This window comes from Oncorhynchus keta, chromosome 15 (genome assembly GCF_023373465.1).
Source record: "Oncorhynchus keta strain PuntledgeMale-10-30-2019 chromosome 15, Oket_V2, whole genome shotgun sequence".
Taxonomy (NCBI): Eukaryota; Metazoa; Chordata; class Actinopteri; order Salmoniformes; family Salmonidae; genus Oncorhynchus; species Oncorhynchus keta.
In genome coordinates this window covers 5824429-5847684 of record NC_068435.1, presented here as the reverse complement: position 1 = coordinate 5847684, position 23256 = coordinate 5824429, and the positions used below count along the sequence as shown (strand labels likewise).

Sequence of the window (23256 nt, the reverse complement as noted above, 5' to 3'; positions counted from 1 at the left end):
AGTCCATAGTTGTGGTAGTCCATAGTTGTGTTAGTCCATAGTTGTGTAGTCCAGTCCATAGTTGTGTTAGTCCATAGTTGTGTTAGTTGTGTGTAGTCCATAGTTGTGGTAGTCCATAGTTGTGGTAGTCCATAGTTGTGTTAGTCCATAGTTGTGGTAGTCCATAGTTGTGGTAGTCCATAGTTGTGGTAGTCCATAGTTGTGTTAGTCCATAGTTGTGGTAGTCCATAGTTGTGTTAGTCCATAGTTGTGTTAGTCCATAGTTGTGTTAGTCCATAGTTGTGGTAGTCCATAGTTGTGGTAGTCCATAGTTGTGTTAGTCCATAGTTGTGGTAGTCCATAGTTGTGTTAGTCCATAGTTGTGTTAGTCCATAGTTGTGGTAGTCCATAGTTGTGGTAGTCCATAGTTGTGGTAGTCCATAGTTGTGTTAGTCCATAGTTGTGGTAGTCAATAGTTGTGTTAGTCCATAGTTGTGGTAGTCCATAGTTGTGGTAGTCCATAGTTGTGTTAGTCCATAGTTGTGTTAGTCCATAGTTGTGGTAGTCCATAGTTGTGGTAGTCCATAGTTGTGGTAGTCCATAGTTGTGTTAGTCCATAGTTGTGGTAGTCCATAGTTGTGTTAGTCCATAGTTGTGTTAGTCCATAGTTGTGGTAGTCCATAGTTGTGGTAGTCCATAGTTGTGGTAGTCCATAGTTGTGTTAGTCCATAGTTGTGTTAGTCCATAGTTGTGGTAGTCCATAGTTGTGTTAGTCCATAGTTGTGTCCATAGTTGTGTTAGTCCATAGTTGTGTTAGTGGTAGTCCATAGTTGTGGTAGTCCATAGTTGTGTTAGTCCATAGTTGTGGTAGTCCATAGTTGTGTCCATAGTTGTGTTAGTCCATAGTTGTGGTAGTCCATAGTTGTGGTAGTCCATAGTTGTGGTAGTCCATAGTTGTGTTAGTCCATAGTTGTGTTAGTCCATAGTTGTGTTAGTCCATAGTTGTGTAGTCCATAGTTGTGTAGTCCATAGTTGTGGTAGTCCATAGTTGTGTTAGTCCATAGTTGTGTTAGTCCATAGTTGTGTTACTCCATAGTTGTGTGTTAGTCCATAGTTGTGTTAGTCCATAGTTGTGTTAGTCCATAGTTGTGGTAGTCCATAGTTGTGGTAGTCCATAGTTGTGTTAGTCCATAGTTGTGGTAGTCCATAGTTGTGTTAGTCCATAGTTGTGTTAGTCCATAGTTGTGTTAGTCCATAGTTGTGTTAGTCCATAGTTGTGTGGTCCATAGTTGTGGTAGTCCATAGTTGTGGTAGCACCATAGTTGTGTTAGTCCATAGTTGTGGTAGTCCATAGTTGTGGTAGTCCATAGTTGTGTTAGTCCATAGTTGTGTTAGTTGTGGTAGTCATAGTTGTGTTAGTCCATAGTTGTGTTAGTCCATAGTTGTGGTAGTCCATAGTTGTGGTAGTCCATAGTTGTGGTAGTCCATAGTTGTGTTAGTCCATAGTTGTGTTAGTCCATAGTTGTGTTAGTCCATAGTTGTGTTAGTCCATAGTTGTGGTAGTCCATAGTTGTGTTAGTCCATAGTTGTGGTAGTCCATAGTTGTGTTAGTCCATAGTTGTGTAGTCCATAGTTGTGTCCATAGTTGTGGTAGTCCATAGTTGTGTTAGTCCATAGTTGTGGTAGTCCATAGTTGTGGTAGCACCATAGTTGTGGTAGTCCATAGTTGTGTTAGTCCATAGTTGTGTTAGTCCATAGTTGTGTAGTCCATAGTTGTGTAGTCCATAGTTGTGGTAGTCCATAGTTGTGTTAGTCCATAGTTGTGGTAGTCCATAGTTGTGGTAGTCCATAGTTGTGGTAGTCCATAGTTGTGTTAGTCCATAGTTGTGGTAGTCCATAGTTGTGTTAGTCCATAGTTGTGGTACTCCATAGTTGTGGTAGCACCATAGTTGTGTTAGTCCATAGTTGTGGTAGTCCATGTGTGTAGTCCATAGTTGTGGTAGTCCATAGTTGTGTTAGTCCATAGTTGTGTTAGTCCATAGTTGTGGTAGTCCATAGTTGTGTTAGTCCATAGTTGTGGTACTCCATAGTTGTGGTAGTCCATAGTTGTGTTCCATAGTTGTCCATAGTTGTGGTAGTCCATAGTTGTGTTAGTCCATAGTTGTGAGTCCATAGTTGTGTGTAGTCCATAGTTGTGGTAGTCCATAGTTGTGTTAGTCCATAGTTGTGTTAGTCCATAGTTGTGTTAGTCCATAGTTGTGGTAGTCCATAGTTGTGGTAGCACCATAGTTGTGGTAGTCCATAGTTGTGTTAGTCCATAGTTGTGTTAGTCCATAGTTGTGGTAGTCCATAGTTGTGTTAGTCCATAGTTGTGTAGTCCATAGTTGTGTGTTGTGGTAGTCCATAGTTGTGGTAGTCCATAGTTGTGTTAGTCCATAGTTGTGGTAGTCCATAGTTGTGTTAGTCCATAGTTGTGTTAGTCCATAGTTGTGTTAGTCCATAGTTGTGTTAGTCCATAGTTGTGGTAGTCAATAGTTGTGTTAGTCCATAGTTGTGTTAGTCCATAGTTGTGTTAGTCCATAGTTGTGGTAGTCCATAGTTGTGGTACTCCATAGTTGTGTTAGTCCATAGTTGTGGTAGTCGTTAGTTGTGGTAGCACCATAGTTGTGGTAGTCCATAGTTTTGGTTGTGGTAGCACCATAGTTGTGGTGGTCCATAGTTGTGTTAGTCCATAGTTGTGTTAGTCCATAGTTGTGGTAGTCCATAGTTGTGTTAGTCCATAGTTGTGTTAGTCCATAGTTGTGCTAGTCCATAGTTGTGTTCGTCCATAGTTGTGTTCGTCCATAGTTGTGGTAGTCCATAGTTGTGTAGTCCATAGTTGTGTTAGTCCATAGTTGTGGTAGTCCATAGTTGTGTTAGTCCAGTTGTGTTAGTCCATAGTTGTGTAGTCCATAGTTGTGTTAGTCCATAGTTGTGTTAGTCCATAGTTGTGGTAGTCCATAGTTGTGGTCCATAGTTGTGGTAGTCCATAGTTGTGTTAGTCCATAGTTGTGGTAGTCCATAGTTGTGTTAGTCCATAGTTGTGGTAGTCCATAGTTGTGTAGTCCATAGTTGTGTTAGTCCATAGTTGTGGTAGTCCATAGTTGTGGTAGTCCATAGTTGTGTTAGTCCATAGTTGTGGTAGTCCATAGTTGTGGTCCATAGTTGTGTTAGTCCATAGTTGTGTTAGTTGTGGTAGTCCATAGTTGTGTTAGTCCATAGTTGTGTGTTGTGTTAGTCCATAGTTGTGTTAGTCCATAGTTGTGGTAGTCCATAGTTGTAGTAGTCCATAGTTGTGTTAGTCCATAGTTGTGTTAGTCCATAGTTGTGTTAGTCCATAGTTGTGGTAGTCCATAGTTGTGTTAGTCCATAGTTGTGGTAGTCCATAGTTGTGGTAGTCCATAGTTGTGTTAGTCCATAGTTGTGGTAGTCCATAGTTGTAGTCCATAGTTGTGGTAGTCCATAGTTGTGGTAGTCCATAGTTGTGTTAGTCCATAGTTGTGGTAGTCCATAGTTGTGTTAGTCCATAGTTGTGGTAGTCCATAGTTGTGGTAGTCCATAGTTGTTGTGTAGTCCATAGTTGTGTTAGTCCATATTGTGGTAGTTGTGTGTAGTCCATAGTTGTGTTAGTCCATAGTTGTGGTAGTCCATAGTTGTGGTAGTCCATAGTTGTGTTAGTCCATAGTTGTGGTAGTCCATAGTTGTGTTAGTCCCATAGTTGTGGTAGTCCATAGTTGTGTTAGTCCATAGTTGTGTTAGTCCATAGTTGTGGTAGTCCATAGTTGTGTTAGTCCATAGTTGTGGTAGTCCATAGTTGTGTGTAGTCCATAGTTGTGTTAGTCATAGTTGTGTTAGTCCATAGTTGTGTTAGTCCATAGTTGTGTTAGTCCATAGTTGTGTTACTCCATAGTTGTGTTAGTCCATAGTTGTGGTAGTCCATAGTTGTGTTAGTCCATAGTTGTGTTAGTCCATAGTTGTGTTAGTCCATAGTTGTGTTAGTCCATAGTTGTGTTAGTCCCATAGTTGTGTTAGTCCATAGTTGTGGTAGTCCATAGTTGTGTTAGTCCATAGTTGTGTTAGTCCATAGTTGTGGTAGTCCATAGTTGTGGTAGTCCATGGTTGTGGTAGTCACCATAGTTGTGGTAGTCCATAGTTGTGTTAGTCCATAGTTGTGTTAGTCCATAGTTGTGTAGTCCATAGTTGTGTTAGTCCATAGTTGTGTTAGTCCATAGTTGTGTTAGTCCATAGTTGTGGTAGTCCATAGTTGTGGTAGTCCATAGTTGTGTTAGTCCATAGTTGTGGTAGTCCATAGTTGTGTTAGTCCATAGTTGTGTTAGTCCATAGTTGTGGTAGTCGTTGGTTGTGGTAGTCCATAGTTGTGGTAGTCCATAGTTGTGGTAGTCCATAGTTGTGGTAGTCGTTGGTTGTGGTAGCACCATAGTTGTGTTAGTCCATAGTTGTGGTAGTCCATAGTTGTGGTAGTCGTTGGTTGTGGTAGCACCATAGTTGTGGTATTCCATAGTTGTGTTAGTCCATAGTTGTGTTAGTCCATAGTTGTGGTAGTCCATAGTTGTGGTAGTCGTTGGTTGTGGTAGCACCATAGTTGTGTTAGTCCATAGTTGTGGTAGTCCATAGTTGTGGTAGTCGTTGGTTGTGGTAGCACCATAGTTGTGGTAGTCCATAGTTGTGTTAGTCCATAGTTGTGTTAGTCCATAGTTGTGGTAGTCCATAGTTGTGTTAGTCCATAGTTGTGTTAGTCCATAGTTGTGTTAGTCCATAGTTGTGGTAGTCCATAGTTGTGGTAGTCCATAGTTGTGTTAGTCCATAGTTGTGGTAGTCCATAGTTGTGTTAGTCCATAGTTGTGTTAGTCCATAGTTGTGGTAGTCCATAGTTGTGTTAGTCCATAGTTGTGTTAGTCCATAGTTGTGGTAGTCCATAGTTGTGGTAGTCCATAGTTGTGGTAGTCCATAGTTGTGTTAGTCCATAGTTGTGGTAGTCCATAGTTGTGTTAGTCCATAGTTGTGGTAGTCCATAGTTGTGGTAGTCCATAGTTGTGTTAGTCCATAGTTGTGTTAGTCCATATTTGTAGTAGTCCATAGTTGTGTTAGTCCATAGTTGTGTTAGTCCATAGTTGTGGTAGTCCATAGTTGTGTTAGTCCATAGTTGTGGTAGTCCATAGTTGTGGTAGTCCATAGTTGTGGTAGTCCATAGCTGTGTTAGTCCATAGTTGTGGTAGTCCATAGTTGTGTTAGTCCATAGTTGTGGTAGTCCATAGTTGTGGTACTCCATAGTTGTTGTAGTCCATAGTTGTGTTAGTCCATAGTTGTGGTAGTCCATAGTTGTGTTAGTCCATAGTTGTGGTAGTCCATAGTTGTGGTAGTCCATAGTTGTGTTAGTCCATAGTTGTGGTAGTCCATAGTTGTGTTAGTCCATAGTTGTGGTAGTCCATAGTTGTGTTAGTCCATAGTTGTGTTAGTCCATAGTTGTGGTAGTCCATAGTTGTGTTAGTCCATAGTTGTGGTAGTCCATAGTTGTGGTAGTCCATAGTTGTGTTAGTCCATAGTTGTGTTAGTCCATAGTTGTGGTAGTCCATAGTTGTGTTAGTCCATAGTTGTGGTAGTCCATAGTTGTGGTAGTCCATAGTTGTGGTAGTCCATAGTTGTGTTAGTCCATAGTTGTGTTAGTCCATAGTTGTGTTAGTCCATAGTTGTGGTAGTCCATAGTTGTGTTAGTCCATAGTTGTGTTAGTCCATAGTTGTGGTAGTCCATAGTTGTGTTAGTCCATAGTTGTGGTAGTCCATAGTTGTGGTAGTCCATAGTTGTGTTAGTCCATAGTTGTGTTAGTCCATAGTTGTGGTACTCCATAGTTGTGTTAGTCCATAGTTGTGTTAGTCCATAGTTGTGGTAGTCCATAGTTGTGTTAGTCCATAGTTGTGGTAGTCGATAGTTGTGGTAGTCCATAGTTGTGTTAGTCCATAGTTGTGGTACTCCATAGTTGTGTTAGTCCATAGTTGTGGTAGTCCATAGTTGTGGTAGTCCATAGTTGTGGTAGTCCATAGTTGTGGTAGTCCATAGTTGTGGTAGTCCATAGTTGTGTTAGTCCATAGTTGTGGTAGTCGATAGTTGTGGTACTCCATAGTTGTGGTACTCCATAGTTGTGGTAGTCCATAGTTGTGTTAGTCCATAGTTGTGGTAGTCCATAGTTGTGTTCGTCCATAGTTGTGGTAGTCCATAGTTGTGGTAGTCCATAGCTGTGTTAGTCCATAGTTATGGTAGTCCATAGTTGTGGTAGTCCATAGTTGTGGTAGTCCATAGTTGTGGTAGTCCATAGTTGTGTTAGTCCATAGTTGTGTTAGTCCATAGTTGTAGTAGTCCATAGTTGTGTTAGTCCATAGTTGTGTTAGTCCATAGTTGTGTTAGTCCATAGTTGTGTTAGTCCATAGTTGTGGTAGTCCATAGTTGTGTTAGTCCATAGTTGTGGTAGTCCATAGTTGTGGTAGTCCATAGTTGTGGTAGTCCATAGTTGTGTTAGTCCATAGTTGTGGTAGTCCATAGTTGTGGTAGTCCATAGTTGTGGTAGTCCATAGTTGTGGTAGTCCATAGTTGTGGTAGTCCATAGTTGTGTTAGTCCATAGTTGTGTTCGTCCATAGTTGTGGTAGTCCATAGTTGTGTTAGTCCATAGTTGTGGTAGTCCATAGTTGTGTTAGTCTCTCTTGGCCTCCTCCTCATGAAAGCCTTCCAGCGTTGGGCGACCTCACTTAAACCCGTCTCTCCACCAGCTGCGAGAACGAGCTTGTTACGGAGCGAGCAGCGAACATATGTTGTCTCTCAGAGCAACAGATGTGCCAGGCAGACTAAACTCAAGTGCAGATTTTACTGTCGCTGGGGACCCCCTCCCAGGGGGAGTAGCGACTTCCTCTCCAAGTCGTCGAGGAGGGACGTTACGGCAGGGCTGTTGTCTATCTGTACCAATGGCAGGAAAATGAGCATTTTCGTTCCACAATGTCCCTCTGGGCGTAAACACACTGGCCTAATAGTTGTCAGACATGCTTCTGATCTCCCACTCTGGACAGAGTGGAAGTGACTGGTGCTATTCAATTCAAGGGGATTTATTGGCATGGGAAACATGTGTTAACATTACCAAAGCAAGTGAAGTAAATCATATACAAAAGGATAAATAAACAATAAAAATTAACAGTAAACATTACACTACACATACAGAAGTTTCAAAACAATAAATATATATATATGCAGTGTTGTAGCGATGTGCAAATGGTTAAAGTGCAAAAGGGAAAATAAATAAGCATAAATATGGGTTGTATTTACAATGGTGTTTGTTCTTCACTGGTTGCCCTTTTCTTGTGGCAACAGGTCACATATCTTGCTGCTGTGATGGCACACTGTGGTATTTCACCCAGTAGATATGGGAGTTTATCAAAATCGGGTTTGTTTTTCGACTTCTTTGTGGATCTGTGTAATATGAGGGAAATGTGTGTCTCTAATATGGTCATACATTGAGCAGGAGGTTAGGACAGCCTGTCTTCTCTTGAGAGCCATGCCTGCCTATGGCGGCCTTTCTCAATAGCAAGGCTCACTGAGTCTGTACATAGTCAAAGCTTTCCTTTACTCTCCTCTTTAAGAGAACCGGGGTTACCGGGCTGTAGTGGAGTGGGTCGTGAACTTCAAGTTCCTTGGTGTCCACATCACCAACAAACTATCATGGTCCAAACACACCAAGACAGTCATGAAGAGGGCACGACAATGCCCTTTCCCTCTCAAGAGACTGAAAAAGATTTGAAATGGGTTCCCAGATCCTCAAAAAGTTATACAGCTGCACAATCGAGAGCATCCTGACTGGTTGCATCACCACCTGGTATTTATTTTTTACTTCAGTTTATTTAGTAAGTATTTTCTTAACTCTTATTTCTTGAACTGCATTTTTGGTTAAAGGGCTTCTAAGTCAGCATTTCACTGTAAGGTCTACTACACCTGTTGTGTTCAGCATTTCACTGTGAGGTCTACTACACCTGTTGTATTCAGCATTTCACTGTAAGGTCTACTACACCTGTTGTATTCAGCATTTCACTGTAAGGTCTACTACACCTGTTGTATTCAGCATTTCACTGTCTGGTCTACTGCACCTGTTGTATTCAGCATTTTACTGTGAGTTCTACCTACACCTGTTGTATTCAGCATTTCACTGTGAGGTCTACTACATCTGTTGTATTCAGCATTTCACTGTAAGGTCTACTACACCTGTTGTATTCAGTATTTCACTGTGAGGTCTACTACACCTGTTGTATTCAGCATTTCACTGTAAGGTCTACTACACCTGTTGTATTCAGCATTTCACTGTAAGGTCTACTAAACCTTTTGTATTCAGCATTTCACTGTAAGGTCTACTACACCTGTTGTATTCAGCATTTCACTGTGAGGTCTACAACACCTGTTGTATTCAGCATTTCACTGTGAGGTCTACTACACCTGTTGTATTCAGCATTTCACTGTGAGGTCTACTACACCTGTTGTATTCAGCATTTCACTGTGAGGTCTACTACACCTGTTGTATTCTTCACATGTGACAAATACAATTTGATTTGATTTTATTTGACATACCCGTAGATTTGTGTTTGCAAAATAATTGACAGTGTATAGTACAGAACGATATATTTGTATGCTTTCAGAAGGCATGTCCGTTTACCAAGAAGATAGTGAAAACAAGATATTACAGAGTTGATGAAAAGCTGTAACCTTTATGATGTTGATTAGAACGCTGGGATGCTTCCTCCTTCCAGGAAGCACTCAGTATTCTCATTCGCCCTTTGACGTTATACTTTCCTGTGCTTTCCATGTATTAGTTGGGAGTCTGAGTCCTTTCTGAGTCCTTACTTCACAGCCACACACACACACACACACACACACACACACACACACACACACACACACACACACACACACACACACACACACACACACACACACACACACACACACACACACACACACACACACACACACACACACACACACACACACACACCCCTCCTCTTCAATCAGCTGACGGGTTCTGCTTATCTTTGTCTCCTCTGTTCCCTTTATATGTCTCTACCTTCACTGCTCCTTTCATCTTCTCTATTAAAGCACAGGAGAGATGGAGAGATCACACCTCTTCTCTTCTTTCAAAGTGTGGTTCCATCTTTCATTTAACAGCAGCCTGTCTTGCCTCTTTGTATCTTTACCTCTCTCTCTCTCTCTCTCTCTCTCTCTCTCTCTCTCTCTCTCTCTCTCTCTCTCGCTCTCTCGCTCTCTCGCTCTCTCGCTCTCTCGCTCTCTCTCTCTCTCTCTCTCTCTCTCTCTGTGCCGTGACCTAATTTCCAGAGAACCATTGATTATTGTGTACATTGCCAACACTTGTAGTCATCACACTGATTAATTGTAATAGTTTGATTATTGGATGGTTTATGAGGATTGAAAATGATTTCAACTGGGGGATTTTCATTGCAATTTTGGTCATCAGCCAAATGTAATTGAATTGAAATCAAACACTGTTGAGTTGAAAATTTTATAGCAATCGTCACATATTTTGTGTGCTCTTGTGGCTCCATTGATACTTGGTTTTCATTTTTGTGGCGTCCCGATTAGAAACAGAATAAGAGAGTCCAGACCTCTCCCTCGTCTCCTCTCCCTAGTCTCCTCTCCCTAGTCTCCTCTCCTCCAGTCCTCTCCCTAGTCTCCTCTCCTCCAGTCCTCTCCCTAGTCTCCTCTCCTCCAGTCTTCTCCCTAGTCTCCTCTCCTCCAGTCCTCTCCCTAGTCTCTCCTCCAGTCTTCTCCCTAGGAACTGTTGGTGTCTCCTGGAGGAGGATCAATTGAGCCCTGGCACCAGCTAATAGGTGGTATAATGTTGTAGAAATGGACTGAAACTTTAACATGGAAGGGAAATGGATCCCATTACCTTGAGCTCTGGCTGCTAGTCTGCTCACCTCCTGTAGGGGAGAGGGGGGAGGGAGAGGGACAATAGGAGGAGAAGAGGAGGGAGATGAGAGAAAGGAGGTTAGAGATGAGAGGGAGGGGAAGAGAGCGAGAACAAAAGAGAGCAAAGATAGAGAAATACCCAGAAATAGGAAAGGGATGATATATCCCATACAGAGAGACTGTCACCGGTAGGTCTGGAGGGATGATATATCCCATACAGAGAGACTGTCACCGGTAGGTCTGGAGGGATGATATATCCCATACAGAGAGACTGTCACCGGTAGGTCTGGAGGGATGATATATCCCATACAGAGAGACTGTCACCGGTAGGTCTGGAGGGATGATATATCCCATACAGAGAGACTGTCACCGGTAGGTCTGGAGGGATGATATATCCCATACAGAGAGACTGTCACCGGTAGGTCTGGAGGGATGATATATCCCATACAGAGAGACTGTCACCGGTAGGTCTGGAGGGATGATATATCCCATACAGAGAGACTGTCACCGGTAGGTCTGGAGGGATGATAAAGGCTTTGCTTGTTAGAACAAAGGTTATGTTCAAACGAACATGTTTTTTTCTTCCACCACAGATCCCATGTAATATAAACAATTTGCTTAGGATAATCACACACACACACACACACACACACACACACATACACATACACACACACACACACACACACACACACACACATACACACACACACACACACACACACACACACACACACACACACACACACACACACACACACACACACACACACATATTCCTAATGAGATCCACATTCTTATCTATCGTTTATATATATATATTTCATCTCCCCCACAGAGCCAATCCACGGTCCCAATAATCTAGAAGTAGTTGACGTCCAATCAAAACAAGTCACCATTCGCTGGGAGCCTTTCGGCTACAACGTCACGCGTTGCCATAGCTACAACCTGACGGTGCAGTACCGGTCCCAAGTGGCGGGGAAGGACGAGACCCGGGAGGAGGTGTGTTACGACACCCTGGGTCGCGACCCCCAGCACACCATCCACAACCTGACTCCCTACACCAACCTGTCAGTCAAACTGGTCCTCAAGAATCCAGAGGGGGTCAAAGAGAGCCCAGAGATGGAGCTGCAGACAGATGAAGATGGTGAGTGTTATAACACCTTAGAATGGTTATAACATGTTTATGACAGGGTTATGACAGGGTTATGACAGGGTGTTATGAAGGTGTATAAATACCTCAGAATGGTTATAACATGCTTATGACAGGGTTATGACATGGTTATGACAGGGTTATGACAGGGTTATGACAGGGTTATAACAGGGTTATGACAGGGTTATAACAGGGTTATGACAGGGTTATGACAGGGTTATGACAGGGTTATGAAGGTGTATAAATACCTCAGAATGGTTATAACATGCTTATGACAGGGTTATGACAGGGTTATAACAGGGTTATAACAGGGTTATGACAGGGTTATGACAGGGTTATGACAGGGTTATGACAGGGTTATGACAGGGTTATATGAAGGTGTATAAATACCTCAGAATGGTTATGACAGGGTTATAACATGCTTATGACAGGGTTATGAAGGTGTATAAATACCTCAGAATGGTTATAACATGCTTATGACAGGGTTATAACAGGGTTATGACAGGGTTATGACAGGGTTATGACAGGGTTATGAAGGTTTATAAATACCTCAGAATGGTTATGACAGGGTTATAACATGCTTATGACAGGGTTATGAAGGTGTATAAATACCTCAGAATGGTTATAACGTGCTTAATACAGGGTTATATGAAGGTGTATAAAATGTGTTGAGGAACCCAGAGTGGGGTTCAGAGAGAGACCAGACACGGAGCTACAGACAAAACAGGAACAGTGCAATCAAGTGTTATTCTGAGGTTTAGCTACCGGCCAAACATCATCTACTAAAATATAAATGATTGATGAGTCTTAAAGTGATACCTCAGGATGTTGACAATGAGGCCCTTTATCTACTTCCCCAGAGTCAGATGAACTTGTGGATACCATTTTTACGTTTCTGTGTCCAATATGCACAAGTTAGGTAGTTTCGCGAGCAAATGCTAATTCGCGTTAGCACAGTGACTGGATGTCTATGTATTACTCCAATGGTCCATTACATGTCTGTCTAAAGACTGACTAAACCTGTCTAAAGACTGACTAGACCTGTCTAAAGACTGACTAGACCTGTCTAAAGACTGACTAGAAGACTGACTAGACCTGTCTAAAGACTGACTAGACCTGTCTAAAGACTGACTAGACCTGTCTAAAGACTGACTAGACCTGTCTAAAGACGGACTAGACCTGTCTAAAGACTGACTAGACCTGTCTAAAGACTGACTAGGACTGACTATACCTGTCTAAAGACTGACTAGACCTGTCTAAAGACCAACTAGACCTGTCTAAAGACCGACTAGACCTGTCTAAAGACCGACTAGACCCGTCTAAAGACTGACTAGACCTGTCTAAAGACTGACTAGGACTGACTAGACCTGTCTAAAGACGGACTAGACCTGTCTAAAGACTGACTAGGACTGACTAGACCTGTCTAAAGACGGACTAGACCTGTCTAAAGACTGACTAGACCTGTCTGAAGACTGACTAGACCTGTCTAAAGACGGAATAGACCTGTCGAAAGACTGACTAGACCTGTCTGAAGACAGACCTGTCTAAAGACTGACTAGACCTGTCTAAAGACTGACTAGACCTGTCTAAAGACGGACTAGACCTGTCTAAAGACTGACTAGAACTCTCTAAAGACTGACTAGAACTCTCTAAAGACTGACTAGACCTGTCTAAAGACTGACTAGATTTCTCAAAGTCCCAGGAATACACTGAGGTATTATCAAAAGAACTAACTAAAGTCTCAGGGAAGGGAATTTAGTTTTTTTTTTTCATCCAATTTTTTAAACCTTCAATCCAATAACATGGTGAAATGTTTCGTTGATTTCACGCTAGTTGACAACTCAGAAGTAGACGTCGAAATGACGTCCGTGTCACGTGAGATGGTGTAATGACGCATTTTTAGAACGTTCTTTCTACGCGCTTGTTTGGGAAGACACCGATGCGACTGGTACAGTCACCCGTAACGCTTTAAATTACATCGCAATTAGTGGAAAGAAATTTAGTGAATCGGAATTGGGACTGCTTCTGAAAAAACGCGGCCTTATGCGGGCAACTGGCCTGTTGAGAGTCGGGATCGTAGAAGCACACGGTGCGATGTCAAAATGTGGCTGTGCAACAGCAGTCACTCGATTAGCACATGTCAACTAAATTATTCGCGATTGGTAAATTAGTCGAGTTGCCAGCTATGTACATTTTTAGTAAGCATGGTCGAATTACTGCACACGATTTACCTCAACCCAATGGCAAAATGAGTAGAGTTGATATAAAATGAGTTATAAAATTGGATGTGGGTGTGCAGACCCACAAGCCACTGCTCACTGATTTGTTTGCGTTGACCATCCCCCTCCATCAACGTTGCCCATCCCTGCTCTAGAGTCGTTCCAGGCGAGTGCCTCTAAGGAGGGAGGTGTTTCTCATGTGTTTGTTCTGGTCCCCCTCAGTACCAGGAGCGGTACCTCTGGACTCCATCCAGGCCAGTGCTTATGAAGAGAAGATGATCCTGAAATGGAGAGAACCGGCCCAGACCTACGGAATCATCACTCAGTACGAGGTGAAAAGACAGATTGATTGATTTCATTCATTTTAGATGACGGCAAATATTGCATCCTTGAAAAAAAAAAAAAAAAACAAACATGTTTCTTGTTTTCCCTCATGTCTTGTGGTACTGTGAAGATTCTCATCAATTCGGTTTATTAGACACCTTGCTTGGAGAACGAGTGTGTCACCATGATCACTGCCCGAATGTGCCTAATTTATTTATAAATAACTTGTCATGTTCATAACTGTGCACTCTCCTCCAACAATAGCATGGTATTCTTTCACTGTAAATAATAGCTACTGTAAATTGGACAGTGCTGTTAGATTAACAATAACTTAAGCTTTCTGGCCATGTCAGACATGTCTATGTCCTGGGAAATGTTATTGTTACTTACAACCTCATGCTAATCACATTAGCCTTCGTTAGCTCAACCTCATGCTAATCGCATTAGCCTACGTTAGCTCAACCTCATGCTAATCGCATTAGCCTATGTTAACTCAACCTCATGCTAATCACATTAGCCTACGTTAACTCAACCTCATGCTAATCGCATTAGCCTACGTTAACTCAACCTCATGCTAATCGCATTAGCCTACGTTAGCTCAACCTCATGCTAATGGCATTAGCCTACGTTAACTCAACCTCATGCTAATCGCATTAGCCTACGTTAACTCAACCTCATGCTAATCGCATTAGCCTACGTTAACTCAACCTCATGCTAATTACATTAGCCTATGTTAACTCAACCTCATGCTAATGGCATTAGCCTACGTTAACTCAACCTCATGCTAATCACATTAGCCTACGTTAACTCAACCTCATGCTAATCGCATTAGCCTACGTTAACTCAACCTCATGCTAATCGCATTAGCCTACGTTAGCTCAACCTCATGCTAATCACATTAGCCTACGTTAACTCAACTTCATGCTAATCGCATTAGCCTACGTTAACTCAACCTCATGCTAATCGCATTAGCCTACGTTAGCTCAACCTCATGCTAATCACATTAGCCTACGTTAACTCAACCTCATGCTAATCGCATTAGCCTACGTTAACTCAGCCGTCCCGTGGAAGGGACACCGATCCCAAAGAAGATTTATCTCTGTATATATATCATGTCCATACTACAGGTTAACTATGTCTATATATCATGTCCATACTACAGGTTAACTATGTCTATATATCATGTCCATACTACAGGTTAACTCTCTATATATCATGTCCATACTACAGGTTAACTCTCTATATATCATGTCCATACTACAGGTTAACTCTCTATATATCATGTCCATACTACAGGTTAACTCTCTATATATCATGTCCATACTACAGGTTAACTATGTCTATATATCATGTCCATACTACAGGTTAACTATGTCTATATATCATGTCCATACTCCAGGTTAACTCTCTATATATCATGTCCATACTACAGGTTAACTATGTCTATATATCATGTCCATACTACAGGTTAACTCTCTATATATCATGTCCATACTACAGGTTAACTCTCTATGTATCATGTCCATACTACAGGTTAACTCTCTATATATCATGTCCATACTACAGGTTAACTATGTCTATATATCATGTCCATACTACAGGTTAACTATGTCTATATATCATGTCCATACTACAGGTTAACTCTCTATATATCATGTCCATACTACAGGTTAACTCTCTATATATCATGTCCATACTACAGGTTAACTCTCTATATATCATGTCCATACTACAGGTTAACTATGTCTATATATCATGTCCATACTACAGGTTAACTATGTCTATATATCATGTCCATACTACAGGTTAACTATGTCTATATATCATGTCCATACTACAGGTTAACTATGTCTATATATCATGTCCATACTACAGGTTAACTATGTCTATATATCATGTCCATACTACAGGTTAACTCTCTATATATCATGTCCATACTACAGGTTAACTCTCTATATATCATGTCCATACTACAGGTTAACTCTCTATATATCATGTCCATACTACAGGTTAACTATGTCTATATATCATGTCCATACTACAGGTTAACTATGTCTATATATCATGTCCATACTACAGGTTAACTATGTCTATATATCATGTCCATACTATCCACCTCTTTTTCGAGCGTTGCTATGGGAACAGCCAAAAACAGAAGCAAAGGATTCCACTACTGCTTTGCTTCCCTATTGAAGGCTACCGGTAGCAAACTTGCCAGAGTAAATTATTAGAAAATGTTATATTGATTTAATTCAAGTTTGCTAACGTTATCTAGATTGTGAGGTTGTGATAATAACGTTAGCTAGACCTACTAGTATACTAGCTACGTACTGTCTCCTAGAGATGAACGTACTTTGGTGCGAAAAGTGCAAATCAATCCCGGAACAACAGCAAAGGACCTTGTGAAGATGCTGGAGGAAACAGGTACAAAAGTATCTATATCCACAGTAAAATGAGTCCTATATCGACATAACCTGAAACGCCGCTCAGCAAGGAAGAAGCCACTGCTCCAAAACCGCCATAAAAAAGTCAGACTTCGGTCTGTAACTGCACATGGGGACAAGGATCATACTTTATGGAGAAATGTCCTCTGGTCTGATGAATCAAAAATAGCACTGTTTGGCCATAATGACCGTCGTTATGTCTGGAGGAAAAAGGGGGAGGCTTGCAAGCCGAAGAACACCATCCCAACCGTGAAGCACAGGGGTGGCAGCATATGTAATGGGGGTGCTTTACTGGAGGAGGGACTGGTGTACTTCACTAAATAGATGGCTTCATGACAAGGGAAAATTATGTGGATATAATGAAGCAACATCTCAAGACATCAGTCAGGAAGTTAAAGCTTGGTCACAAATGGGTCTTCCAAATGGATAATGACCCCAAGCAAACTTCCAAAGTTGTGGCAAAATGGCTAAAGGACAACCAACTCAAGGTATTGGAGTGGCCATCACAAAGCCCTGACCTCAAACCTATAGAAAATGTGTGGGCAGAACTGAAAAAGCATGTGCGAGCAAGGAGGCCTACAAACCTGACTGAGTTACACTGGTTCTGTCAGGAGGAATGGGCCAAAATTCACCCAACTTATTGTGGGAAGCTTGTGGAAGGCTACCCCAAACATTTGACCCAAGTTAAACAATTTAAAGGCAATGCTACCAAATGCTAATTGAGTGTATGTAAACTTCTGACCCACTGGGAATGTGATGAAAGAAATAAAAGTTTAAATAAATAATTCTATTTACTATTATTCTGACATTTCACGTTCTTAAAATAAAGTGGTGATTCTAATGGGATTAAATTTCAGGAATTGTGAAAAACTGAGTTTAAATGTATGTGGCTAAGGTGTATGTAAACTTTCGACTTCAACTTTATAATGATAACTATAGGTTATATAACTTTAATGATAACTATAGTCTATATAACTATAATGCTAACTATAGGCTATATAACTTTGATGCTAACTATAGGCTATATAGCTATAATGATAACTATAGGCTATATAGCTATAATTCTAACTATAGGCTATATAACTGTAATGATAACTATAGGCTATATAGCTATAATGCTAACTATAGGCTATATAACTTTAATGATAACTGTAGGCTATATAACTATAATGATAACTATAGTATATATAACTATAATGGTAACTGTAGGCTATATAACTATAATGCTAACTATAGGTTATATAACTTTAATGATAACTATAGGCTATGTACCTATAACTGTAGGCTATATACCTATAGTGATAACTATAGGCTATATAGCTATAATGCTTACTATATGCTATATATATTTAATGATAACTATAGGCTATATAACTTGAATGATAACTGTAGGCTATATAACTATAATGCTAACTATAGGCTATATATATATTTAATAACTATAGGCTATATATATTTAATAACTATAGGCTATATATATTTAATAACTACAGGCTATATATATTTAATAACTACAGGCTATATATATTTAATAACTATAGGCTATATAGCTATAATGCTAACTATAGGCTATATATATTTAATGATAACTATAGGCTATATAACTATAATGATAACTATAGGCTATCTAACTATATTGCTAACTATAGGCTATATAACTGTAATGATAACTATAGGCTATCTAACTATATTGCTAACTATAGGCTATATAACTGTAATGATAACTATAGGCTATATAACTATAATGATAACTATAGGCTATATACCTTTAATGATAACTGTAGGCTTTATAACTATAAAACATTTGTGAGCATCCACACTAGAGGAAAGTGTATCTTTCTACAGTCCTCCACCTGTCAATCAACTGTTCAACTCATCATATTACCCTTATTTATGTAATACCGTCCCAAAATATATATGGTAAAAATGTACAGGTGTAGGATCCTAATTTGATCACCGTGTTGGAGGGGGTTGTTGTAAGACATGTAGTATATTTCCACTTTGAAATTTCAGACTTGCTTTTCCCTTAAGAAAAATGTATCAACCCCACCAAAAAAAAGGCTATTAATTATAATCCACATAATAGTTTGGCTAATTTCCTGTTGTTGCGGGAATATTTTTCTGCTGTAGCAAACTGGCTCAAATGAAGGTCCAACATCTGTAGCAGGCTATAGTATTGACAAAGCAAGCATGAGCAATCACTGCTATCACTATAATAACTGCAATACTGTATAGAACATAATTATAAAGCTTCTGATTCTGTATCATTTACTTGTCCAATCAACACAGACATGAGTTAATGTCCAGCACCCTAACAAAAGCTCAATTTACATTTTCCCAGCTAGGAAACATTATAAGCATTCATGTGCACAATTAATCACTTTCTGGTTTTCCTTCCCTTCTGTCGTCACGTCAGTGTCATTTTAATCTCCCTCTCTCCTCCTCTTTCTCTCTCTCTCTCTCTCTCTCTCTCTCTCTCTCTCTCTCTCTCTCTCTCTCTCTCTGTCTCTCTCTCTGTCTCTCTCTCTCTCTCTCTCTCTCTCTCTCTCTCTCTCTCTCTCTCTCTCTCTCTCTCTCTCTCTCTCTCTCTCTCTCTCTCTCAACTCTCCACTCTCTCTCTCTATCTCTCTCAACTCTCTCTTCTCCACTCTCTCTGTCTATCTCTCTGTCTTCTCTCTATTTTATAGGATTTGGCATCACAGCAGACTCATTCTACCAGACAAAGACCAAATAACACACACACACACACACACACACACACACACACACACACACACACACACACACACACACACACACACACACACACACACACACACACACACACACACAAGCCAGAATCATTCCACACGCAGACAAAGACAAAATGAGAAGAAGCCTCCAAGCATTTCAGAAACTTGATGGACACAAATTATGCAGCACTCCAAACTGATCCTTTGTGAATTGAAATTGGAATTATAATGAATGTTTTTCTACTATGGGGAGGACGCAGGAGTGGTGTCTTAAAGTGGGCTTTTATACATTATACACAGTGCCTTCAGAAAGTACTCACACCCCTTGACTTATTCCACATTAACAGTGATGATACTGGATAAACAACTAGACTACAGGAAGTAAACGGTGATGATACTGGATAAACAACTAGACTACAGGAAGTAAACGGTGATGATACTGGATAAACAACTAGACTACAGGAAGTAAACAGTGATGATACTGAATAAACAACTAGACTACAGGAAGTAAACGGTGATGATACTGGATAAACAACTAGACTACAGGAAGTAAACGGTGATGATACTGGATAAACAACTAGACTACAGGAAGTAAACGGTGATGATACTGGATAAACAACTAGACTACAGGAAGTAAACGGTGATGATACTGGATAAACAACTAGACTACAGGAAGTAAACGGTGATGATACTGGATAAACAACTAGACTACAGGAAGTAAGCGGTGATGATACTGGATAAACAACTAGACTACAGGAAGTAAACAGTGATGATACTGAATAAACAACTAGACTACAGGAAGTAAACGGTGATGATACTGGATAAACAACTAGACTACAGGAAGTAAACGGTGATGATACTGGATAAACAACTAGACTACAGGAAGTAAACGGTGATGATACTGGATAAACAACTAGACTACAGGAAGTAAACGGTGATGATACTGGATAAACAACTAGACTACAGGAAGTAAACGGTGATGATACTGGATAAACAACTAGACTACAGGAAGTAAACGGTGATGATACTGGATAAACAACTAGACTACAGGAAGTAAACGGTGATGATACTGGATAAACAACTAGACTACAGGAAGTAAACGGTGATGATACTGGATAAACAACTAGACTACAGGAAGTAAACGGTGATGATACTGGATAAACAACTAGACTACAGGAAGTAAACGGTGATGATACTGGATAAACAACTAGACTACAGGAAGTAAACGGTGATGATACTGGATAAACAACTAGACTACAGGAAGTAAACGGTGATGATACTGGATAAACAACTAGACTATAGGAAGTAAACGGTGATGATACTGGATAAACAACTAGACTACAGGAAGTAAACGGTGATGATACTGGATAAACAACTAGACTACAGGAAGTAAACGGTGATGATACTGGATAAACAACTAGACTACAGGAAGTAAACGGTGATGATACTGGATAAACAACTAGACTACAGGAAGTAAACGGTGATGATACTGGATAAACAACTAGACTACAGGAAGTAAACGGTGATGATACTGGATAAACAACTAGACTACAGGAAGTAAACGGTGATGATACTGGATAAACAACTAGACTACAGGAAGTAAGCGGTGATGATACTGGATAAACAACTAGACTACAGGAAGTAAACAGTGATGATACTGAATAAACAACTAGACTACAGGAAGTAAACGGTGATGATACTGGATAAACAACTAGACTACAGGAAGTAAACGGTGATGATACTGGATAAACAACTAGACTACAGGAAGTAAACGGTGATGATACTGGATAAACAACTAGACTACAGGAAGTAAACGGTGATGATACTGGATAAACAACTAGACTACAGGAAGTAAACGGTGATGATACTGGATAAACAACTAGACTACAGGAAGTAAACGGTGATGATACTGGATAAACAACTAGACTACAGGAAGTAAACGGTGATGATACTGAATAAACAACTAGACTACAGGAAGTAAACGGTGATGATACTGGATAAACAACTAGACTACAGGAAGTAAACGGTGATGATACTGGATAAACAACTAGACTACAGGAAGTAAACGGTGATGATACTGGATAAACAACTAGACTACAGGAAGTAAACGGTGATGATACTGGATAAACAACTAGACTACAGGAAGTAAGCGGTGATGATACTGGATAAATAAACAACTATTTTAGCAGGTTCTGTCTTGCTACCCTTTGCAATGTAAATTATAGGACATGTATATTTTTACACCTTGTCCACAAGGTTCAAACCTCTTGACAAGATTGCTTGTGTAGTTGACACTCTCTTTAGAACAGTTTGGGATGGCAGAGTAGCCTCGTGGTTAGAGTGTAGGGACGGTAGGTAGCCTAGTGGTTAGAGTGTAGGGATGGCAGAGTAGCCTCGTGGTTAGAGCGTTGGACTAGTAACCGAAAGGTAACAAAATCGAATCCCCGAACTGACAAGGTGAAAATCTGTCGGTCTGCCCCTGAACAAGGCAGTTAACTCACTGTTCCTAAGTCCGTCATTGTAAATAAGAATTTGTTCTTAACTGACTTGCCCCATAAGATAAAGGTAAATAGTTTGTTTTTTAAAGGTGACAATCCCAATCTCATTGTCCACAGATCTTCTACAAGCAGATTGCAATCTCTCCATGTGCATATACAGTACACTGTCGAGTTATAGAAACAGACCAAAATAACTATCATATTCCCCCTGTCTGTTTGTCTCTGTCTGTCTGTCTGTCTGTCTGTCTGTCTGTCTGTCTGTCTGTCTGTCTGTCTGTCTGTCTGTCTGTCTGTCTGTCTGTCTGTCTGTCTGTCTGTCTGTCTGTCTGTCTGTCTGTCTATCTTGTCTGTCTGTCTGTCGGTCTGTCTCCAGATCTCCTACAAGACAGTGAGTTCCTTTGACCCAGAGCTGGATCTGTCCAACCAGAGTGGGAAGGTCCTGAAACACAGCAATGAGACCAGCCACATCTTCCTAGGGCTGTACCCAGGATCCACGTACTCATTCACCCTCCGAGCCTCTACCATCAAGGGATATGGTCCATCAGTCATCACACAGTTCACCACCAAGATATCAGGTCAGTCCCTAGCTCCTAGTCCCTAGACACCTAGCTCCTAGACACCTAGTCCCTAGAGACCTAGACCCTAGACACCTATCTCCTAGACACCTAGCTCCTAGACACCTAGCTCCTAGACACCTAGCCCCTAGACACTTAGACACCTAGCCCCTAGAGTCCTAGACACCTATCCCCTAGAGACCTAGTCCCTAGACACCTAGCTCCTAGACACCTAGCTCCTAGACACCTAGACACCTAGTCCATAGAGACCTAGCTCCCAGACACCTAGCTCCTAGACACTTAGTCCCTAGACACCTAGCTCCTAGACACCTAGACACCTAGACACCTAGCTACTAGACACCTAGTCCCTAGACACCTAGCTCCTAGACACCTAGACACCTAGCTCCTAGACACCTAGCTCCTAGACACCTAGACACCTAGTCCATAGAGACCTAGCTCCCAGACACCTCGCTCCTAGACACTTAGTCCCTAGACACCTAGCTCCTAGACACCTAGACACCTAGCTCCTAGACACCTAGCTCCAAGCCTCTTAGCTCCTAGACACTTAGTCCCTAGACACCTAGCTCCTAGACACTTAGTCCCTGGACACCTAGCTCCTAGACACCTATCCCCTAGAGACCTAGCTCCAAGCCTCTTAGCTTCTAGACACCTAGTCCCTAGACACCTAGCTCCTAGACACCTAGTCCCTAGACACCTAGTCCCTAGACACCTAGCCCCTAGACACCTAGCTCTTGGGTTCCTAGCCCCTAGACACCTAGCCCCTAGACACCTAGCTCCGAGCTACCTATCTCCTAGACACCTAGCTCTTAGACCCACCTAGGCCGTAATCCCAGGAGACTGATGTTCATGTTGTCCTTCCAGCTCCCTCCATGCCAGCCTATGACCAGGAGACATCTCTGAACCAGACAGACAGCACAGTGACTGTCCTGCTGAAACCTGCACAGAGCCGAGGGGCACCTGTCAGGTAGGATGGCACACACACACACACACACACACACACACACACACACACACACACACACACACACACACACACACACACACACACACACACGCACATGCACACACACACACACACACACACACTCTGCTAAGTAGAGAGAGCACTGCTGTAACCGCCAAATCAATTCTAGTAATTAATTAAATAATTGTACATTTACTCTGACATGTCGAGAACCAGACTTTAACAAAGACTGTTCTACACATTTTAATTACTAACACCTAATTATAATTAATACAACAGCGTGAATCACACACACACACACCCACACACACACACACACGCACACACACACACACACACACACACACACACACAC

At 41.2% G+C, this 23256-nt stretch overlaps 1 pseudogene; it reads left to right on the top strand.

Moving 5' to 3' along the window:
- The window catches only part of LOC127907536 (receptor-type tyrosine-protein phosphatase mu-like), an 830490-nt pseudogene that overhangs the window by 422356 nt on the left and 384878 nt on the right, over positions 1–23256 (top strand).